The following is a 16029-nucleotide window of genomic DNA, read 5'->3' on the forward strand; positions in this document are numbered from 1 at the left end:
TGTTTCTGTCCAGATATTTTTTACATGAGATTAACACTTAAATCAGTAGACTTTGAGTAAAGCAGATTACCCTCCAAAAGGGTGGGCTTCATCCAATCAGTTGAAGGCCCTGATGGAGAAAGACCTTTTCAGAAGGGGGAATTCTGCTAGCAGACTGAATTGCAACTCTTCCCTGGGTCTCCAGTCTACCCTGTAGATTTTTGACTTGTCAACCCTCCACTATCAATTGGGCCAATTCTTAAAAATTTAACAACTCTCCCTTTCCCTCTGTCTTCCCACCACCTGCATATACATGTGTTTACTAAGAATGTTAAGTCTGTGACTAAATATATAGAAATAATATGAATTAGTGGGGCAGGGGGGTGACTGCTAATAAGTAAAAAATTTATTTCTGGGGGTGATATAAATGTTCTGAAATTAGACAGTGGTGGTAGTTACACAACTCTGTAAAAATACTAAAATCCACTGGATTGTATACTTTGCAAAGGTAAATTTTATGGTATATGAATTGTAGCTTAATAAAGCTATTATATATTGTTGAAAGGAAGGAGGGGGAAGAGGGAGGAAGAAAAGAAGTAAAGAAAGCCAGTCAGCCTGTGAAACTAAGAAGCATTATAAATGACAAGGAAAAAATGTCAACTACTTCATAAATTAATATTTACTCTTTCAAAGTCATTGAGTTACACAGGGAGCCCCAAAGAAATGTTAGAGAATGGAATCAGAGAAAACCAACAAATAGTTGCAAAAGCCTGATTTTTTCCTTTTTCTTAAATCAAAGGCAGCAACGCAGTTAAATAAAAGCTGTGACATCTGAGAGATCAACTATAAACTGCATTAAGGAAAAATGTCTTAGTTAACGGTGACATGTAAAACCAAACTAGAGAACTAAAATCTTTCACTTGGAATAACTTTAACTGTTTTGAAAATCCTTCCCATACTTAGTAAAATCACAGGAATCATTTCAAACAACAAAAAGTTTCTAGTGTATTTACCATATTCACACTATTTGCAAAGATTAAAATATATTATGAAATCCTCAATATCTCCCACCCATAATATAGTGTGAACTTAAGTGATAGGTACTCAATATGAAAAACAGATTTTTTAAAAAAGGAATATGGTATGAATAGTGCTTCTATGTACAAAGAAGAAGACAAAGAGTAATAGATGTCCCAGTAAATTATGATTACATTGAGAAATTCAGCATAGCTAGAACAAATTGTGCACTTGTAGGGATTGGCAAGAAATAAAGTCAAAAAGCTAGGCTGGAATATATCAGAAAGCAAAAAATGGGAATGCACATGTCAAGGAATTTAGATAGTCCAAGAGGACTTTTAATCAGGGGAGCAAAATCATCAGAATTGAGTTTGAGAAAGATATATACAGTGGCAGATTCTAGAGGAAGAAAGACTTAAGAGAGGACAATAATTAGATGAGAAATTATAAAGGCCTGTCATAGGACAGTGACTATGAAATTGAAAAGGAAGGAAAATAGATTGAGACATTTAGAAGATGATCGATCTAAAGATGTCTAATGCAATGTAGGTACTCAGTATCTTGGAGTAGATAAAAAATATATATATGGTGGTTAAAGAGAGGGATGACTTGATTTCCATGAGTCCTGAATTAAGTACAATGTCAAAAAGAAAATTTGGAACTACTGGTAAGATATAAGTTCATTAAAAATCACTGATGAATGTTTCAAATCAATCAAGCACCTCCGTACATGAACAGCAAAGGCACGTACATTTGCATTTCCCACACGATGGGTCACTGTGGTTAGGAGTCGGCACAGCCCTCTTCTCTAACGATCTGGAATTCACTAGTACTAACTGGTCTACTTTTGACAGGTAGCAGTTGAAGAGTCAAGCAGTGGTTTTAAAACAGGTCTGCAAATTCTTCAACACTCTTTCTACCAAAAGTTGGATCCATGTCCCCTGACCCTGGGCAGTCTGTGACTGCCTCCACAAACAGAATGTGGCAGAAGTGGTGCCAGCCTCTAAGGCAGGTCAGAAAACGCCACACAGCTACTGCTATGCACGTACGGCTGCTGGGATTCTAGCTACTCTGAGGCCACACACCATGTAGAGAGACCACATTAAGAGACATTTAGAAAAGTCGCAGCTGTTTGACTCCTCCAAGGCCAGGTGTTAGACATGCGCATGAAGACCCCAGCCCAAGCCATGGTCTGACTGTAGCTTTGCAAGAGAACCCACATGAGAAATGCCTGGTGGAGCCTAGGCAACGCTCACATTTGTGAGCAAAATAAATTACTGTGTCTTTTAAAGATGACTGTTTTAGGGTAGTTTTTCACAAAGCAATATTGATACCAAGGACAAGCCAACTGCTGGAAAAAGAGCAAAACCCTTCCCTGATCCTACAATGGGCTGGGAGATTGGGGAGAAGAGATTAGTTAATGAGACAGGGAGGTTCCCTCAAACAAATATATTTCCCCTATCCCCCCCGAAAAAAAAGATTCCAAGAAGAGAAGTAACAACACTCTTGCATTTGTAATTCATATGTTGGGGACTTAAACTAAAACCTCATAAGACAGTACTTGTTGGAGATAATTTTAAAGTGAGTGATGGGGGAAAAAAATTCTCAAAGGTTATTTCCCAAGAAATAGAAAAAATCCTCAGGAGTGAGGATTGTATGGAAATGTTTTTCTCACCTAAAACAAAAACTGGTACTGTTGTAAACAGGATGCCAGTGCGAAAAAAGCAGTCATGATAGAATATTACTTTTACAATTATTTTTTCAAGTTTATATTTTACTCAGATTAAAATCAATATATGAATTCATAATCTATTTCTTGATACATCAGCAATATGGACTTTACCAAAGATCATCTCATTAACTTGAGGAAAAAGAAAATAAAACAGGATGAATTCAGTTCATAAAAGTTGTGAAGAATCCTGACAGTTTTTTTTGACAAGGTAGGGTTCTACCTCATCTGGCTCCAATTCCAGTTGTTCCCACGTATCTTTACAAATCATGTTTTCAGCTTTGGTTGCCATTAAAACAAAAGGGTGAAATTGTTGGGAAATAAAAAATAACATATGTATTGCTATATCAAAGAAATGGCCATGATCTCAACTTAAACCAGTCTTCCCATGAAAATTTACTCATAAATTCCATGCTTATAAAAAAGGGATAATAAAAGTGCTATTTTAAGAGGGTTTCATGAAGATTAAGAATGTTGCAAGCCCTCTGTAAGGATGGGCTTACTTAAAAATATTAAGCATCAGGCCAGGCATGGTGGCTCACGCCTGTAATCCCAGCACTTTGGGAGGCTGAAGTGGGCAGATCACTTAAGGTCAGGAGCTTGAGACCAGCCTGGCCAACATGGTGAAACCCTGTCTCCACCAAAACTACAAAAATTAGTGGGGTGTGGTGGTGTGTGCCTGTAGTCCCAGCTACTTGGGAGGCTGAGGCAGGGGGATCACTTGAACCTGGGAGGCAGAGGTTGCAGTGAGCCAAGACCACATCACTGTACTCCAGCCGAGGCAACAGAGCGAGACTTCGTTTCAAAAAATAATAATAATTAAATAAAAATTATATATATATATGCATCAAATTGGACTCTGACATCCGTTCCCCACTCCTGTAAAAAAACAGAACTCCAAAGTTTTAGCTATAGATATAGCTAGCCACCTGAACATTACGTTTCCCACCTTTCCTTATAATTGCTTATGGCAATATGACAATGTTCTGGCCAAGCAAAGATAAAAAGTGCAGGTTGGCATCTGGAAAGGAGCACATGTACCCTCCTGGCTGGGATCTCTTTCCTCCTTCCTCCTGACAAGACAACAACTGCCCAGACACGGAAGACACATGTTAACTACATCACTTTTCCCTCCACCTCTCCCCAGCCACAGATGGGAAGTAGATATTTACCTTGTTTAAGCCACATAAAAAGAAAAAAAATAAAAACCCAAGCATCAACTATGTGTCAGGCACTGTCCTAGGCAGTTGATATGTATCAATGAACAAAATAGATGCAAAATCCTGCCCTCATGAAGCCCCATTGCTAATAATGGCAGACAATAAGCAAGATATTATAATAAGTAGATTGTGAAGCTATCAGAAGAAAAAGTAGAGAAGAATCATGCAGTGGCAAGTGCGGGAGATGGGGCAGGGGTTGCAATTTTTAAGTAGTCAGAATACAAGTTGTCAAAAAGGTGACATTTGAGCAAAGATTGGAAGCAAGAGAGTCATCCAGGTGGACATCAGGAGTAAGAACATTCCAGCCACGGGAAGAGTCAAGGAAGGCCCGAAAGTGGAAACACATCTGGCATATTAGAGCAACAGCAAGGTGATAAGCAACATCATAACAGATGAGCAAGAAAACCGTAGGGGAAAAGGTCAGAAAGGCCGAGAGGGGCCAGATCAGGTAAGGCCTGTAGACAACTGCACTCCGAGGGAAGGAGAGAACCACTGCAGGGTGGACAGCAGGTAATGTGATCCACCATACATTTGAAAGAATCACTCTGGCTGCTGAAACCAAGCAAAGGGTAGAGAAGCACAGAAGCAGGGAGACCTCTGGATAAGAGGCTATTTGTGACTGAACTGTTAGCAAAACTCTTGTCTTTCAGCACGAGAAACTGGGTTTGGATTCAGTTTAACCCAGCTATTACCTCTGTTCCCCTGGAAACCATACAGGCAGAATGTCAGCTGTGTTACTAGGCAACACTGCTTATGGTAAAAATGACCCACTGGTAAACCGCGAAGGGACTTGGAGAACTATAAAGCACCTGGCGCTGGCCATAGCTTAGGGCTTCTCTTACTGTAAGGACTCCTGTAACTGGCCATGTGCCTTGTCAGGATCCTGGAAGCTCATGGTTGTCAAGCGAAATAATAACTTGTGGAGGATGGGGCTCCTAAGCCATGTTAGTGATATACCTACTTATGTGAGCCTCATTACTCACAGCTGGGCTTCACCCAGAAGCAGGGAGTGGCACAGAGAATGTTCTGGCTGTTCTATTTGTGGACTGCTACAAGTACTCCCACCAAAGAGAAGACCTGGAGCTTCCCTGATGGTAAGCCGTGTTTCATGTCCCATATCCTCCCAAGTGAATCTGATGTCAAATGTGGTCTGTGGCAATCCGTAGGTCTGTCTAGTTGAACCCTAAGAAACCTCTCTGGGCCAGGCACAGTGGTTCATACCTGTAATCCCAGTACTTAGGGAGGTCAAGGCAGGAGGACCACTTGAAGCCAGAAGTTCAAGAGCAGCCAAGGCAAAATAGTGATAACCTGGTCTTTATAAAAAATATTTTAAAATTAGCTAGGCATGGTAGTATGAACCTGTAATCCCAGCTACTCACGAGGCTGAGGCAGGAGGATCACTTCATCCCAATAGTTCAAGGCTATAGTAAGCTACGATCATACCACTGCACTCCAGCCTGATTGACAGAAGACAACTCCATCTATTAAAAAATAAGAAAGAGAGAGAGAGAAAAAAGAAAGAAGAAAGAAAGAAAGAAAGAAAGAAAGAAAGAAAGAAAGAAAGAAAGAAAGAAAGAAAGAAAGAAGAAAGAGAGAGAGAGAGAGAGAGAAAGAAAGAGGAAGAGGAAGAGGCTGGGCTCAGTGGCTCACACGTGTAATACTGGCACTTTGGGAGGCTGAGGTGAACAAACCGCTTGAGTCCAGGAGTTCGAGATCAGCCTTAGCAACATGGGGAAACCCCATTTCTACAAAAAATACAAAAATCTGCCAGGCGTGATGGCATGTACCTGTAGTCCCAGCTACTTGGGAGGCTGAGGCAGAAGCATTGCTTGAGCCTGGGAGGTTGAGGCTGCAGTGAGTTGAGATTACACCACTGCACTCCAGCCTGGGTGACAAAGTCAGATTCCATCTCAAAAAAAAAAAAAAAAAAAAAAAAAATGAAAATAAAAAAAGAAAGAAAAGAAAAGAAAATTAAAACTCTCTGGGTAGGCACTGCTCTATTGCAGTAACCCAAGCAAGCAATGGTAGCAGCCTGGAAGAGGATGCTAGCAGTGCAAATAATAAAGTAGTAAGACTGTAAATAAAATTAAAAGGAAGAGCCTATAGGTTCTTCTAACGAACTGAATGGGGGATGTGAGAGAAAGAGAAAAGTTATTGATAACTGCAAGATTTTTGGCCCAAGCAACTAGAAAGATGAAACAAAAAAATATGGAGAGGGAGCTGGGGATCAAGAGTTCCATTTGACAAGTTAATCTTGAGTTAAGAGTCATTCTTCATTTCACTTTCTCCCCTATGACCCAAGATGGCTACAGCAGCTCCAATTATCATGAGCTTACATTACTATATCCAAAAGGTGCATACCTTATAAATTCTAGGAAACCAGACTCCCAGCAGACTTCCCCTGTGTATCACTATACCTAAACCAATCATTGGCAAGGGGAATGGAACTGACTTCAGGCTGAGCAACACTTATAATTGCCCCCTTTGGGCTGAGAAGGAGCACGTGAAACATACAAGCACTAAATGCCTAGACAAAATTAGCAAAGGAAAGAGAAGAATTACTAACAGGTGCAATACCTGTTAGACAGGCCAAGGGTATTAGATGGACAATCCATATAGATGCTAAAATCATCCCAAAAAAAAGAAAATCAGTAATAAAATACACGTACAAAATAAGATAGGGAATCAGCTTAAAAATAAATGAGAGCAAATGACCTCCCCTCTATTCTGTGAAAAAAAAAAAAAAAATCTAGACAATTTCTATGAACTTTCACTGATGAAGATTCTAAATAATTTGAGAGGAAAAAAATATGAATTAAGAATCTGACTAAAATCAGAAACTCTCAACTGTACAAGACAGAGAGCACTGTCTGAAAAATTTCCAAAGTAAAATAATTTGGCTTAAACTTATATATCCCAAACGATTAAACAAGTGAGAAGGCAGAATGAAGACATTTCCAGGACATCATTTTCGGGAGTCCTTTAGCGAAACAAGGATGGAAACCAATGAAGTCTGACAAGAGATACAAAAGAAACAGTGGAAATAATCCAAGAGTATAATGAAAAAGAAGTCCCAGAATGGCAGCTGTGCAGCAGGAATAGACAATAATTCATCCCATTAAAACAGAAAACGAGTGAGTTCCATGAAAGGAAAAAAGGAATGGATTCTGTTCAAAAGACAGAATAATTAGCAAGCTGGCTTAATGACAGGAACGCATATTTCAATTAAAAATAAAAGACACACAACAGAAAACTGCAGCAGAATGTTGCTGGTTATATATCCACAGCCTTCCTCCCTTAGGCCTTGCTAAAGAGATTCAATTTTATTTGTTATTTATTTATTTATTTATTGGTCACTTGATTTCCTAAGCACCTGTTAGGAAAGGCAGCCTCTCCCCTAAACCCATGGGATGAATCCTACAGGTCTGAACTAATCCTGAAAATCCCACTCTCCTTTGCCAGTGATTGGTTTAAACCAATGAAACATACAGGAAAGTCATCTGGGAAGCTTCTTGAAAGACTTTCCTCAAGGATAAGATGAGAGATCTGATGGGGGGTGTGGGGGATTTGTCATAAAGAATATTATTGGGCAAACAGTGAATGTGAATATGGACTATATACTGGACAATAGTATTATATTGTAGTGGACATGGAGGTGCACCACTCGCATCCAAAAGACTCACTGGCAGGTGTGAGGAGGACGGGTAAACTGAGAGCTCTAGCTGTTAGCTTTATTTGTGTTGGCATTAGTTTTCAAGAGACTTGCACATTCTCTGGACAGCCTCCAGCTGTTTTATAACTAAGAAAGGTAGTGGTATAGACCAATTTCTGCTCAATGAGAAACTCCTCTAATGAACCATCTTGACTCCGGATCTGCCCCTGGAGCTGGTAGACAAAGTATAATCACAATCTGACAGCCTCATCTGTCCAACCCTGCTTCCACCTTTTACTTTTGTGCAATCATAATTCTGCCTTGGCATTTGCTTCAACAATTAACAATGAATGTTACATTTCCTGAATTTAATCATCGTTGCACAAATGATCACATTGATAAACTCCTTTTTCTTTGGTGATATGTGCTGAAGTATTTAAGGTAAAGAGTCATGATATCTGTAAGTCTCTCAAAAGATTCACCAAGATAAAAACTCTAGATCTACAACTAGTTATACAGGCAAAGATAAAGAAAAAAGCAACTTGATAAAATGTTTATAACTCATGAATATAGGTGAAAGCTAGATGAGTTCACATTACTATTGTCACAACGTTTCTGTAAGTTTTAAAGTTTTTCAAAAGTATGTTTACAAAAGGGGAAGATCCAGAAGCAGCAGCCCCCAACGTCTTCTATTCCCTTCTTCCTGCCTTTTAGCACAATGTGAGAAACAGATGCTGGGAGCTACAGCAGCTACTAGCAGTAAGAGAAGGTTAGGGAAATCAGATGGCACCTATCGCTGGAGAGTCTGTTAACTGCAGCCAAAAACAACCAACATGATATGGTGGTTGGGGGGTCAGGGAGAGTGGGCAGGGCAGAAGGGGAGGACGAATTATTCAAGAAAGTCATAATTCAAGTGTGGAAAAAAATATGACATGATTTTTAACAACCGAAGGATTGCAGGGAAAGAAAATCCATTGACTTTGATAATACGAGATCTTTCTTCTATTGGCACAGGGTCATGACATTAAACAAGTAAAGGATGTGCCTATAACTTACTACTCAGCTCTACAATGAGTATTTACATAAAAAATTTAGGCTCAACATAAAAATAAAGCACCAGTGACTTCAAAGTTACAGAAGTAATGTTTACAAGCTTGTCAGTATAAAAGGCACAACTGAGATAAGTTACGGGGAAAGATGGAGAAAAGAAGGATTTCAATTTGAGTCCCGTCACAAGACTAGGAATCTTCTCTGAACATATTCTAGGTGACTCATTTTTTAACTGTTGTTATTGCAATATAATTCATATACCATAAAATTCACCAATTTAATCATCATTTTAATTGGGGGTTTTAATTGGGCTATTCATCTTTTTATTACTGAGTTGTAGAGTTTTCTAGGTACAAGTCCCTTATTAGACACGATTTACAAATATTTTCTCCCATTTTCACTTTGTTGATAGTCTCCCTTTGAAACACAAAAGTTTTTAATTCTGATGAAATCCAATTTATGTCTAATATTTAATCCTTTGTTGTCTGTGCTTTTGATGTCTTAAGAAAGCTTTGCCTAACCCAAAGTCACCAAGATTTGCTCATATTTTCTAAGAACTTTATAATTTTAGCTTTCTCATTTAGGTCAATGATCCATTTTGTTAATTTTTATGTATGGTATGAGAAAAGAACCCAAATTCATTCTTTTGCATGTGGAAATCCAGTTGTCTCAGCATCGTTGGCTGAACAGATCACCCTTTTCCCCCACTGAATTGTCTTGGTGCCCCTGTCCGAAAAAAAATTCTTAATTAAAAAAATTCAAGGAACCATAAATGTAAAGACTTATTTGTAAACTCTCAATGCTATTTAATTAATCTATATGTATTGACACTTTTTAAAAACGAAGGTAAAATCCACTAACCATCTTAAAGTGTGCAATTGAGTGGCATTAAGTACACGCATTTTACAACCAACAACTCTCTCTTTCCAAAACATTTTCATCACCCCAAAAGGAAACCCCATATGCATACTAAGCAGTCATCATTCTTCCTTGTTGCTGGTAACCACACCACAAATTTGTGTCTCTATGGATTTACCTGCTCTGGATACTTCATATGAATGGCATCATACAATATGTGATTTTTTTTTTTTAAGGTTCATGCACTTTGTAACAGTTAGTACTTCATTTTTATGGCTGAATAATACTCCATCGCATGGATATACCCTATTTCAGTTACTCATTCATCAGCTGATGGACATTGGGTTGTTTCTACATTTTAGCTAACATAAATAAGGGCTGCTATAAACATTCATGTACAAGTGTTTCTTTGAATACCTGTTTTCAATTATCTGGGAGTATATACCTAGGGTAGAATATTTGAGTCATATGATAACTTCACATTTAACTGAGAAACCACCAAACTGTCTTCCACAGCAAGTGCACCACCCTCCATTCCCACAAGCAATGTGTAAGGTTCCAATTTCTCCATATCTTTGCTCACACTTGTTATTTTCTGGGTTTATTTTTATTTCTTTATTCTTTATTTTATTTTACTTTTTTTGAGACGGAGTCTCACTCTGTTGCCCAGGCTGGAGTGCATTGGTGTGATCTTGACTCACTGCAGCCTCCGCCTCAGCCTTCCAAGTCACTGGGACTACAGACGTGAGCCACCAGGCCTTGCTAATTTTTGCATTTTTAGTACAGATGGGGTTTCACCATGTTGGCCAGGCTGATTTCAAACTCCTGATCCTCAGGTGATCCACCCGCCTCGGCCTCCAAAAGTGCTGGGATTATAGGCATGAGCCACTGCCCCTGGCCCTGAATCGTTTTCAATTGTGACAACTGGAACTGAACACAATACCCTGGGTGTAGCATTGTGTACAGAATCATGTACATTGCAGAGTAATGTAAGACTAGCACTCTCCCTCTTCTCAACCTCCTCCTTCTATTAGTCTAGACTATGATTCTGTGAAGCCCTCTGGTAGTCACATTTTATATCCAAATTGAGTTTATTAATTAAAATATTAAAGTTGTTTGTATTCAGTCACATCTCCCTCACTCTTGTAACTGTGTAGTTGATTTTTTAACCCATATATGAAACTTCACATCCAGCTCCACAGTAAGTTATCCCATTAGCCACGGCCCACTATTTCACTCAGAAATACTATCTCCATTCAGTTAACCCTAGAAAATTCATTTCATCCAGAAATTTGATACACATAGCCTCAACATTTTCATTCACATCATTACAAAAAATAGTGAATTTCCACATGCCACTAGAAATTTCTCTCCAGTTGTCACCAATTCATTACTCATTGACTTTTGAGGTATGCCTCAACCAATCACACTTCCACCTAATTGTATGGTCAGCCAGCCAACATTATTCACCTGACATTATCTCCCTTGTCAGAGAGAAACTTTGCAAAATCTCCAGCTGAAATCCAGTTATACTGTATCTTATATGTTCTCCTGACCCACACTCTAATTATCCTCTCTAAAAACAAGGCTAACCTAATTGTCTTTACTTAGGCCATGTGATACTTTTCTTTAAAAATGTAATCAAAGCCAATATTTTTAGCACATAAAGCACAATAACCTTAGATTAGATCATACTAGGCTTCAAAACATACTGTGATTCTTATACCAGCATTAAAATTTAAAAAAACAGTATGTATCACTCAAGGCAACACAAGGAATTATCTCATGCATTCTACTTGAGATTATCAAGACAAATGTGTCAATTTATTGCAACTTAAGTTTATAATTTATTTAAATTCTACGAGTCTTTCCTCAACATCAAAAATTCAATAAAAAAAAAAAAAAAAAAAAAAAAAAAAAAGGCCAGGTTTGGTGGCTCATGCCATCAAATCCTAGCACTTTGGGAGGCCAAGGAAGAGAATTGCTTGAGCCCAGGAATTTGAAATCAGCCTGGGCAACACAGGGAGACCTCGTCTCTACAAAAAATGAAAAATTAGCCAGGCCTGGTGGCACATGCCTGTAGTCCCAGCTACTCAGGAGGCCGAGGAGGGAAGAGCTGCTTGAGCCTGGGAGGTCAAGGCTGCAGTGAGCCAACCCTGCACCACCACACTCCAATCTAGGCAACAGAGCAAGACTTTCTCTCAAAAAAAAAAAAAAAAAAAATTAACTGGTAAACTTTTGTTTCTAATAATGTAGATTTTATTAAAACCAATTTCCATTAATTCCTTTAAGAGCACATTCCTCACTCAAATCACTCTCACAACACTGTCAGATATTGTTCCAGTCTAAAATGACCTCTATTTTGCCCTTCCTGTGATACCTACTGTCTCTATCACTCACTCTGACACTAAGCCATCTGATGTTTGGTATTTGTTGCTTGTTAACTGTCTGATAAATTGCTAATTGTCTACAACTGGATCCTTCAGAGAAGTGACTCCTCTCATACTATTCTAACTTCACCACAACCAACATAGTGTTTATTAGAGGACATGCACTCAAATACTTACAGTAGTTTATATCACATATAATAAATCCAATAAAGAATTAAAATTGACAGGAGAAGTAGCTCATGCCTGTAATCCCAGCACTTTGAGAGGCGGAGGTGGGAAGTTTGCTTGAGCTCATTAGTTCAAGACCAGCCTAGGCAACACAGTGAGATCCTGTCTCTAAAAAAAATTTTAAAAGCCCCCAGGTGTGGTGGCACACACCTGTAGTCTAAGCTACTTGGGAAGCTGAAGTGGGAGGACTGCTCAAGCACAGGAGGTTGAGGCTACAGTGAGCCATAATTGCGCCACTGCACTCCAGCCTGGGCTGCGGAGTGAGACTCTAAGGTAAAAATCATCTGATATCTCTGAAGACATTTAAGGTTGTCTGGTTCACCTGGGTGACTGTAGTGTGGTGACTAATAGGGAAAGCAGGCTCAAGCAGAGGACTCCCCAAGACAAGGCAGCTCTGTGCATATTTCAAGGTAGTGGGAAAGAAAAAGAAACAGAAAAGAACTGAAAATGAGAGGTGAAGAAAAATGTAAAAGAAACAGCCTTCTGGGGTTCAAGTGAAAAGAAAATGGACACCTTTTTCTCTGAAAAAGGGAAACTAGATGTGTTGTAGTAGACAAGGGTTAAGGTTAGCAGGTTGTTAAGAAATAAAATGTTTATTTAGCTACCAATATGTATGTCGTAGGCACTATACCAGTTTCCCATTGCTGCTGTAACAAATTACTACAAATGTAGTGGCTTTAAACAGCACACATATATTATCTTACAGTTCTGGAGGTCGGAAGTTCAAAACAGGTCTCACAGCTAAATTCAAGATGTCAGCTAAGAATCCATTTTCTTGGCTTTAGAAGTTTAGAGGCTGCCCCACTTCCTTGACTCAGGGATGGCTGGCTCATTTTTTAAATTTATTTTTGTAAAATAAGGGCTCGCTGTGTTGCCCAGGCTGGTCTCAAACTCCTGGGCTCAAGTGATCTTCCCGCCTCGGCCTCCCAAAGTGCTGGGATTCCAGGTGTGAGCATCCCGCGTCTCGTCTTGCTGGTTCTGACTCTTCTGCTTCCACTTTTCAGGACCCCTGTGATGACATTACGCCCAGCCAGTAATCCAGACTAACCCCCCTATTACAAGGTCAGCTGATGAGCAACTTTAATTTCATATAGTGCCTTCATTCCTTTTGCCATGGAACATAACAAGCACAGGTTCCAGGGAGTAGGGTGTGGACATCTTTGGAGGGTTCTTATTCTGCCTAGCACAAGCAGTATGTTATGTGCATCCTTTACATCTTATTTGATCCTCATAACGCTAAAGGAAATTTTTTTCTCATTTTATACATGTAGAATCTAAGGCTACCCATGTTATTTTTGGACACTTTAAATAACTTGACCTGAAGTACAATAGAATCAAGATTCAGAGACTGCACCCTTCATCAGTCTATTTCTGAAGCCCTCACTTTTTTTTTTTTTTTTTTTTTTGAGACAGAATCTCACTCTGTGGCCCAGGCTGGAGTGCAGTAGTGCAATCTCAGCTCACTGCAACCCTTTGCCTCCTGGGTTCAAGAGATTCTCGTGCCTCAACCTCCCAAGTATGGCATGTGTATTAATTTTCACTTTACATTCTAATTGTTCTTTGCTATTATATAGAAATAAATTCATTTTACATTGATTTTATAATCCTGTGACCTTGCTAAATTCATTTATTCTAATCATTTTTTCTAGATTCTGAAGAATTTATTTTAGGGTTGTCTATACACACTATTACATCATCTGCAAATAAAGAGTTTTACTTCTTCTTTTCCAGTTCACATGCCTTGTATTTTTTTGTTTTGTTTTGTTTGTTTGTTTTTCTTGCCTTATTTGCAAGCACTAGAACCTCCAGGGCAATGTTGAATACTTTTAGAATAACCTTGTCTTATTCTTGACCTTAGGGGAAAATGTTGTCATTCATCATTGAGTATGATGTTAACTGCAGATTTGTTTGTTTATTTATTTATTTAGAGACAGACTCTTGCTCTGTCGCCCAGGCTGGAGTGCAATGGTGCCATCTCAGCTCACTGCAACCTCCACCTCCTGGATTCAAGTGATTCTTACGCCTCAGCCTCTCAAGTAGCTGGGACTACAGTCGTGCTGGGACTGATTACAGGCGCGAATCACCGCCCCCGGCCACCCCAGCCACCCTCACTACTCTCTATTATTACTGTGTGTGTGTGTGTGTGTGTCTAAGAGAAAATAAAAATATACAAAAAGGATCTTCTTGCTTTCTACTTCAACCAAAACCACTTTCTCCTTCTGTCTCCTGATATTTGAGATCTCTGTGCATAATTTTCTTTGAAAGAAAAATTTTACATTTCTACTTTTCACCATGCTATATTCCATGTAGGCTTTGGTGAATGAGAAGAGGCCATAAGTTAAGAAACAAGTGTAAAATTATATGAAAAGGTGACACAGATGTGACTATCCAACATATTTATATAAAATTGTGGGTGTATAATGGTGTTATATCAATGATTGATTATAATTGGTCCCACAAGATTATAATGAAGCTGAAAACTTCCAAAAGCCTAGTGACACTGTAGCCATAGTAACACTGAAGGGCAATGCACTACTCATGTGTCTGAGATGATGCTGATATAAACAAACCTCTGTATTGCCAGTCATATAAAAGTGTACAGTAATATCCTAGGCCCTCATATTCACTTCACCATCACTGACTCACCCAGAACAACTTCTAGTCCTGTAAACTCCATTCATAAGTGCCCTATGTAGGTTTTTCAATCTTTTATGCCCTATGTTTACTGTACTTTTCTTTGTTTAGATACAAGAAAGTATCTAAACATAGAAAAGTATTTAAACAAGTATCTAAACATAGAAATACTTATTTGTTACAATTGCCTACAGTGTTCAGTACAGTAACATGTCGTAAAGGTTTGTAGCCTAGGAGCAAGAGACTATATCATACAGCCTAGATGTGTAGCAAACTGTACCATCTTGGTTTTGAGTAAGTACATTCTATGATGTTCGCACAATGATAGAAATCACTAAGGACACCTTTCTCAGAATGTATGCCCATTGTTAGGCGTATGGCTACATCTCTGCCCAAAGTGATGACAGGCGGTGGGGCCTGAGGGAAGTAATTAGGTTATGAGGGTAGAGCCCTCATGAATAGGATCAGTGCCCAAATCAGGAGAGGCAAGAGAGCTCACTAGCTCTGTTTCCACCAAGTGAGGATGCACAGAGAAGTCCAAAGTCTGCAACCTGGAGGAGGGTCCTCACCAGCATCCAACCATGCTGGCATGCAGATCTCAGACTCCAGCTGCCAGAACTATAAGAAATTAATTTCTATTGTTTATGAACCATCCAGTCTATGGGATTTCGTTACTGCAGCCAGAACTGACAAAGACATTCCCCAAAGTTTAATATATTGCCCTCAAGATTACGAACATTTTAACATATCTTGACACATTGAGCCTATTGTTTTGCAGGATCCCATCAACCATATGTGAATGTATTAACATCCTTCTTAAAAAATGATTACTAGGGTAATATAACTGACTTCCAAGTGTCCCTTCTCCTCTAATAATGAACTCTTGTGTTGCTTCTTGGCCCATTCCTAAACACTTGGGTAACAATAAATTATACTTTTAATGTTCCTAAGGAAAGGTTACAGACACAGGATGGAAATCAGGGAGAGGGTATGTGACAGATGGCAGAAGCTTTGGTGTTGAAGTGATTTGGCAAATGTCTTTGATGTAACTTATGCCTCTAGAGGAGCCATTTTTAATCTTTCCTGTGTCCTGGGCCCTGCCCTGAGAATCTGATAAAAACCACAAACCTCTCACTGGAAAAATGCACATGAACACACACTAAAATTTTTCATACAACTTATTTTATTGGATTTTAAATTGATCACCATCACAGACCATATAAAACTAGTCTTTGCAAGAATTTTTGCATGTCTCATTTTTAGTTTTGTGCC

The 16029-nt window shown here is 39.0% G+C and overlaps 1 protein-coding gene across 14 annotated transcripts in view; it reads right to left on the bottom strand.

Moving 5' to 3' along the window:
* The window catches only part of FRYL (FRY like transcription coactivator), a 286763-nt gene that overhangs the window by 253266 nt on the left and 17468 nt on the right, over window positions 1-16029 (bottom strand). The gene's annotated exons all lie outside the window — the stretch shown is intronic.

The sequence above is a fragment of the Macaca mulatta genome, chromosome 5 (genome assembly GCF_049350105.2).
Source record: "Macaca mulatta isolate MMU2019108-1 chromosome 5, T2T-MMU8v2.0, whole genome shotgun sequence".
Taxonomy (NCBI): domain Eukaryota; kingdom Metazoa; phylum Chordata; class Mammalia; order Primates; family Cercopithecidae; genus Macaca; species Macaca mulatta.